This window comes from Girardinichthys multiradiatus, chromosome 22, assembly GCF_021462225.1.
Source record: "Girardinichthys multiradiatus isolate DD_20200921_A chromosome 22, DD_fGirMul_XY1, whole genome shotgun sequence".
Classification (NCBI taxonomy): domain Eukaryota; kingdom Metazoa; phylum Chordata; class Actinopteri; order Cyprinodontiformes; family Goodeidae; genus Girardinichthys; species Girardinichthys multiradiatus.
The window spans coordinates 43228983-43237213 of NC_061814.1; positions in this window are offsets into that span (position 1 = coordinate 43228983).

The following is an 8231-nucleotide window of genomic DNA, read 5'->3' on the forward strand; positions in this document are numbered from 1 at the left end:
ATTTAAAAACAGTGAGGTCATATTTGCCATTATCTGGTAAAATTGCCCCTGTTCTAAGACTAGTTTGCAGAGCAATCAGGCATATGGGTTAATTTTCCAAGAAACGTTAGTTACTTGTTACTTGCATTCATGAAAGATTCAGAAAAACACAAGCAAACAGCAGGATTAGCTCCCCCTGAGGAGAATTATGTTGCCAACATAACTGAGCTTGATCAAAACTGGCAGCAGGTTTCTGCACACAGACTAAACAACAACCTTTAAGGTCAGGGCAGAAAACCCATTTCTGGCAAAAACATCAGTTTGTAGGAGGTACATAATGGACAGCAGATTACTGGTGCAAACATATTTTTATGAGTCCTGTGTGGTGCCAACAGTAAAGCTTTTCATTAAAAGGACTTTCTCTCAGTTCTGCTCAGGAATGCTGCCATTAATAGAATCAGAATCAGAATCAGAATCAGAAATCAGAAAAGCTTTATTGCCAAGTACGTTTTTGGACATACAAGGAATTTGTTTAGAAAGTAGGATCAGCTTCTTCCAGCTACTCAGGAACAATTAGGTCAAGATCTGTGAGTTATCCAGCATAATGGAGGACCTTCTTAGAGGGCTAAAGTGAAAAAGTGGCTCAAAGAATAAAAAGAATGATCGCTGATCAAGAAGCTCCACAGATGTAAACCTCTCTGAGAACCTGTGGTCAGTTCTCAACAGCAGAAGAGCAAACAGAAGCCAACAAACTTCAACTTCAAGTACAAGAAGACAAGAATATGTATTAGTACAGAGGTTGAAACTTCAATAATGTTTTCATAATCTTCAGTGCACCAAAGAAACTGTTTCACTTCCAACGTGCATTCATCAACGCTAAGAACACTAAGTCCTTAAAAAATAACTGGATCATAAACGTGTTAAAATGGCTCCCAGAACAGAAGAAAATGTAGGAGATGGATTAAAAATACAGAGGTGCTGTGACAGAGAGCTGCATTGATTTAGTTTATTTATGGATCTAAGAGGGGTGTGATTTATGTCCACCGTGATCCAGTTTTGGTCTTTGACCCATTCATTCATTCCCCCCTGGGCAACGCATTTGAACGGCTGCTATCGATCCACCCTCCCACACTTATGCTCAAAAACATAAAGAGTGAAATCCACTCTCTTCCAAACGGCGTGGACGGCAGGAGAGGAGCTACAGCTCCCAAAGAAAACACACCTACCGTTGGGTCTACTTACACAAAAGGAGAATCTGATGTAACCCAGTCCAAAATGCTGGTGTTTTGTATTGAGTTCAGTTCATATAAGGAGAATTTTGAACTGTTTCAAAATCATCTATCATATATAAGTAAAAACGTTGTTTTGAAAACTAAAAACAGGATGGCATAAGAAGCTTAGAATGTACTAATGTCTGGTTTAAAATACGTTTTATCATGAAATGAAGCTGTGCTACATATGTTGGTGGAAGTGGTGTAGAGCATAATACCTTTATTGGTCAATATCCATAAATAACGTTTGGCTAGAACATTGTACACTCACCGGCCACTTTATTAGGTACACCTGTCCAATGCAAATTTCTAATCAGCCAATCACATGGCTGCAACTCAATTTAGGCATGTAGGCATGGTCAAGATGATCTGCTGCAGTTCAGACTGAGCATCAGAATGGGGAAGAAAGGTGATTTAAGTGACTTTGAACGTAGCATGGTTGTTGGTGCCAGATGGGCTGGTCTGAGTATTTCAGAAACTGCTGATCTACTGGGATTTTCACACACTACCATCTCTAGGGTTTACAGAGAATGGTCTGAAAAAGAGAAAATATCCAGTGAGCCGCAGTTCTGTGGGCGCAAATGCCTTGTTGATGCCAGAGTAGAATAGCCAGACTGGTTCGAGCTGATAAACTCAAATAAGCACTCATTACAACCAAGGCATGTAGATGAGCATCTCTGCACCTACAACACATCGAACATTGGGGCAGATGGGCTACAGCAGCAGAGGACCACACCGGATGCCACTCCTGTCAGCTAAGAACAGGAAACTGAGGCTACAATTCGCACAGACTCACCAAAATTGGACAATAGAAGATTGGAAAAACGTTGCCTGGTCTGATGAGTCTCGATTTCTGATTAGACATTCGGATGTTAGGGTCTGAATTTGGCATCAACAACATGAAGGCATGGATCCATCCTGCCTTGTATCAACGGGTCAGGCTGGTGGTGGTGGTGTAATTGTCAGGACTTGAGCAACGGAGGACCCCAGAATGCAGACGGGCAGGCAGCATGATGGTAAGTGAAAAAGGATTTAATGACTAAAAAACAAAAACTCACTCACAGAAGAGGCAGGAACAAAACAATAAACGGGCAGGAAAGACAGGCATGGAATGATCCGAACAACAAGACATGAGCATGATCTGAAAAAGTTTTCCGTGAGGAATAAACAGGACAGGTGTGTATATATGGAGTGTGAACCAGGTGAAGCAAGACAAATTAACTAGGTGCAGGTGAACCGAATAAACTTAATTGACAGGAGAGAACAAACGTGACTGGAGCAAAACAGGAATTCAAGAATACAAACTAATAGAAACATAACTAAAAAACATGACACGAAAGCATAACCAGATCCAAAAACTTAACTTGAAAACACACGAACTAGAAGACAAAAACTAAAGCATGACTAGGAAAATAATAAACAGAAACATGATTCAAAAACTGTGAGAAACATATACGAAAAAACCAGAAACCAAACAACCCCAAATTATAACAGTAATGGTGTGGGGGATATTTTCTTGGCACTCTTTGGGCCCCTTAGTTCAATTCAATTCAATTCAATTCAATTCAATTCAATTCAATTCAATTCAATTCAATTCAATTCAATTCAATTCAATTCAATTCAATTGAGTTTATTTATATAGCACTAATTCACAACACATGTCGTCTCAAGGCTCTTCACAACAGTCAGGTTCATACATTCCTATTAATCGTAACCATTGAACATTGCAGTCAGATTCAGTTATTTATTTAAATTGGATAAAAAGTTTTTCTATCTAAGGAAACCCAGCAGATTGCATCCAGTCAGTGACTTGCAGCATTCACTCCTCCTGGATGAGCATGTAGAGACAGTGGACAGTCACTGGCGTTGACTTTGCAGCAATCCCTCATACTGAGCATGCATGTAGCGACAGTGGAGAGGAAAAACTCCCTTTTAACAGGAAGAAACCTCCAGCAGAACCAGAACCAGGCTCAGTGTGAGCGGCCATCTGCCACGACCGACTGCGGGTTTGAGAGAACAGAGCAGAGACACAAAGAGAACAAAGAAGCACTGATCCAGCAGTACTTTCTATGGGAAGGAAAAGTAAATGTTAATGGATGTAGCTCCTTTAGTCGTTTCATCTAGAAAGAAAGAACAGATAAACTCTGATCCAGTTTTCAAGGTTAGAGTCTGAAAGAGAGCACATAGAGTTAATCACAGTAGAAGCTCAGTCAATCGCCATGTCTAGGAGAGAGAAAGGGTTAAACACTAAAAGACAGGGCTATGTGGATCATCTGTAGAGGGTGAGCATTAAGTTGTTGCCAGCAGAAGCTCGGACGATGCCCCTCTCCAGAAAGGTGTCACAGGAAGACACAGAGCCAGGCCAGGTGTAGCTTCTAGGAAGAGAAAAGAGAGAACAAGGTTAAAAGCTGAAATAACAGGTAGCAGAAATGGAGGGTGTGTTTGCACCTCAACCACAACTGAGCCGGTTTAGGCTAAACCTGACTCCCCCTTACTCCATCCAATAGGTTTACGTTTTTAGTACCAACTGAGCATCGTGTCAACGCCACAGCCTATCTGAGTATTGTTGCTGTCCGTCACTTTATGACCACAGTGTACCCATCTTCTGATGGTTACTTCCAGCAGGATAATGGTGCGTTCACACCGAACGCAGATTCTCCAATAGGAGCGGCCAATTTATATGTTATCCCTATGTAGAGGCGTGTTCAGGAGCAGAGCGGCGCGAGGCGGTGCGATGGACGAGTTGAAAAATCTGAACTTTTTCCAAAATACACGTCGCATCCACCAATCAGGGACTGGATGTGGCTGTGACGTAGGGGGAAGGACCGCAGCGGAGAAGAAGCGGTTGTCAGTGAAGATGAAGGACCAGATCATAGTGGCGGTGTGCGGCAAGCCAGAGTTGTATTACTCAACTAATTACTTTTACCGAGACAAGTACAGAAGGACCTGGCCTGGTTATGTTTAGGCACAAATATCTTATATTTAGGAGATGTGGACATAAAAAATCGGCTGTTTTTTTATTGAACTGAGATTTAGACAGATGGACAGGCGTTCAGCAGCGGGGATACAGCACCAGTAGTTGGTGTCCCAGAGGCCGATTCGTCTCCCAACGTGGGACAGCTGATCTTCGAACTGGGTCCTGGATAGACGGAAGTACCGCTGAAATCGACTGTCATCCAGACGCAGCTCCTGGAGTGGGTGGTGGTAATCTCTGAACTGTTCCCGTCCCTGAAGAATCTGGTGAAACCAGGGACGTCGACGTTGGCGGTGTTTTTCGGCTCTCCACAGGTAAAACACCATAATTATCCGTGAAATCCATGTCCGCCATGTTCAGTTGAAACCAGCAAGCAGCACATGGAAGCTCCTCCTATTTGATGACGCGACGAAGCATTGCCGTTTGTTGCCATTTGGCAACGCGGAGTTCTCGCAGAATGTGAAGCGAGCAACAGCACACAAATAACGTGAAATATTCGCAGAGTCCGCGTTTGGTGTGAACGCACCATAACGTGTCATGTCATAAAGCACGGATCATTTCAGACTGGTTTCTTGAACATGACAATGAGTTCACTGGACTCAAATGGGCTCCAGTCACCAGATCTCAATCCAATAGAGCACCTTTGGGATGTGGTGGAACAGCAGATTCGCATCATGGATGTGCAGCCGACAAATCTGCAGCATCTGTGTGATGATATTATGTCAATATGGACCAGACTCTCTGAGGAATGTTTCCAGAACCTTGTTGAATCTATGCAACCAAGGATTAAGGCAGTTCTGCATTAATCCGTGGGTCCAACCTGGTACTAGCAAGGTGTACCTAGTAAAGTGGCTGGTGAGTGTATATGTTGCATTAAAGAGTATTCACCATCTATTATTTAACACACAGGGTCATATTATTGGGTGTAGCAAACATTAAAGCACTATTGTACTGTGACTATGAACCCATTCAAGCGCTGTGTAAATGCTTAGAAGAAATCAATGCATGGATGGGCCTAAATGTTCTTCAGCTGAATCAAAACCAAACTGAAGTAATAATCTTTGGACCAAAGGAAGAGCGTTTAAAAGTTAGCACACAGCTTCAGTTAATACAGCTAGAAACCACCAGTCAGGCTGGAAACCTGGGTGTAGTGATGGACTCAGACCTGAACCTTCAGAGGAACATAAAGACAGTAACAAGGTCAGCCTTCTATCACCTAAAGAACATCTCCAGGATTAAAGGACTAATGTCTCAGCAGGACCTTGAAAAACTAATTCATGCATTCATATTTAGTAGAATTGATTACTGCAACGATGTCTTCACAGGTCTGCCTAGAAAGTGGATCAGACAGCTGCAGTTGATCCAGAACACTGCTGCCCGCGTCCTCACTAGAACTAAGACAGTGGAGCACATCGGCCCGGTTCTAAAGTCCCTACACTGGCTCCCTGTAGCTCAGAGAATAGACTTTAAAATACTTCTGTTAGTCTATAAATCACTGAATAGCTTAGCACCAAAATACATTACAGACTTGTTGTCAGTGTATCAACCACCCAGACCTCTCAGGTCTTCTGGCTCAAATCTACTCTGCAGAACCAGAACCAGAACCAAACATGGAGAAGCAGATTTAGTTCTTATGCTCCACTAATCTGGAATAAACTCCCAGAAAACTGGAAAAGCACTGAAACCCTAAGTTGCTTTAAATCAAGATTAAAAACTTATTTGTTTAGAGTGGCCTTTGACTGGGCCATCTAGGCATGATTAGTTGCGTTTTCAGTCCAATTTTCCTTTCATTTTCTTGTCCATCATTCTATTCTCTTTATTTTATTTTACTTTTTTAAATTACCTCTGTGGTTTGATTTTATCATTTGATTTGTTTTTCTGTGTCTGTATCTGTGTTTATTTGCTTTATGATTGTAATGTAATTGTATGTACAGCGCTTTGAGTATCTCATTGCTGAAAAGCGCTATATAAGTAACCTTACCTTAGCTTTCTGTTACTCTGAGGTGAGTAAATCTCAAGATAAACTCAGGGACCTTACCTACCGTAGATAGGTGGGCTACATAAAATGGAGGCACCGCTGGGACCTTGATACACTACCTAAAAGTACTTTCTGATCTTAGTACTTTAGTGGAGAGAGAAGCTCACAAATGTAGATGTCCTAAACAAAGTGCCATCACTGGAAAAACACAGTCAGTGTAGCCCACCTAGACCCAGTGGGCTACACTGACTTTATGTTTTTAATGCTTCTTTTTCCTTGCTCTGCCTTGCTGAAAACAAAAAGTGAGAAGTCTGAAGTTACAGAGTGATGGCGCTCCATGCCGGGTGAGATGGAGATGAAGAGGAGTGAGAAAGCGGGCGAGACGGAGAAAAAGAGTATGAGATGAGTGAGGAAGAAGTCCCAGAAAGAGTGGGAGGAAGAGAAAGTTGGACCAAACACACGGAGGATGAGAAGATGTGCTTAGAAAGTTAAACAAAGAGAGAAAAAAGTGACGCTGTGGAGGAAGAGAAGAGAGCATTGGTCAAATTCATGCTGAATCATTCCGTTGCTACTGTGACGTTAGCCGACCAGCCACGTTAATATGGTGAGTCAAAGACGTGTGAACGGCAATGAGTCAGTGCCGAAGGAGGCAGCTGCAAAATAGTGGCGACTTTAGCTAGAGCACCATAACATGGAGGATGTCCAGCAGAAGTCAGGATATCACAGGAAAGAAGAGCTCTTTCATCATTTGTCCTCATAAAGACTGTCCAAAAAACTGTCCCTGAGACAGATTTACCACCTAAAGTAAGCTGAGAGATGGGTTACTTTATTTTAATGAGAGTTGGATAAGATATGATAGACTTTATTGATTTCACAGTCTAGAAATGTAATTGTTACAGCAGCTCTTAGTAACACACAAGAAGGGTGCAGATAGTGATGAAAATTGTGCAATCAAAGAAGGTAAATGTGTAAAAACAAATAGTAATAATAGAACTAAAAACAAAATAGCTTCTGCACAGTAAAAAGAAATGTGACCTTCCACAGCTTCTAACCTCTACATCTATCGCTGCAGGTTGTAGGTTCATATTGGGGTGATTTTCAGCAAGCTCCACCCTAAACCCAGACCAGAGTGTTTGCTTCAAGAATAGTTGAAATTTCAAATGTCTGCATTATAATGTTCTCTTATTTCCATTCATCCATCTACCAATTTATGGTCTTCTGCACATCTGAAGCCAGTCTGAGAACGGGTCAAGGAGGGAAACCCTGACCTATTTCTCTCAACTGACACGATCCAGCTCCTCGTGATGGAAACCGTGGCATTCCAGGACCAGGATGCATAGTCCTTCAAGTGTCCAGGAGATACCTGATCAGATGCCCAAACCACTTCCGCTGACCCCTTTGGAAGCAGATACTGTGAACTCCCAGGCGAGGGCAGAGCCACCCATCTTATCTTTAATTTCTTGTTTCTTGTAGGTTTATCCAGATGTTTGCTTTTGTGTCATTCAGATTAAATCTTTCACACAAAAACTAATTATATCTAACCCTCTTTTATGAAGAGTTTCACTTCGTATCCACCATCAGTTTTCCCTTCATCGGTTCACATGTTTGCCTGTTTCTGTTGTGTTTGGCGGCCATTTTTCCTTCACTGTTTTCAGTCAGTCATGTCTTTCAGACTGATTCATGCCAACATTTTCCAATTAGAAGATCTCAGCTCAGTATTGTGCTGCTGCATCTTTGTGTCTCTCCTTCGTTCACATATTCGTCCTTATCCCTCAGCATCAGTCTTTATTTCTCTGGCACATTCTGCAGTGCTCATTTCTCAATGAAATCCTTTCCTTTGTTTCATTGTCTCGATCCTTCATACAGGAGTTTACCAGATTTCAGTCGTGCTTCGCTGCATATTTTTGTCTGGTACTCGTTTCTTTCATTATATGGAGCATGATGAGCCCTCAGTACCTCTATAGAAATGAGAAAAAATACTGTTAATTTATATTGAAGGAGCAAATAAATCCTAACTATCAAAGCAGGT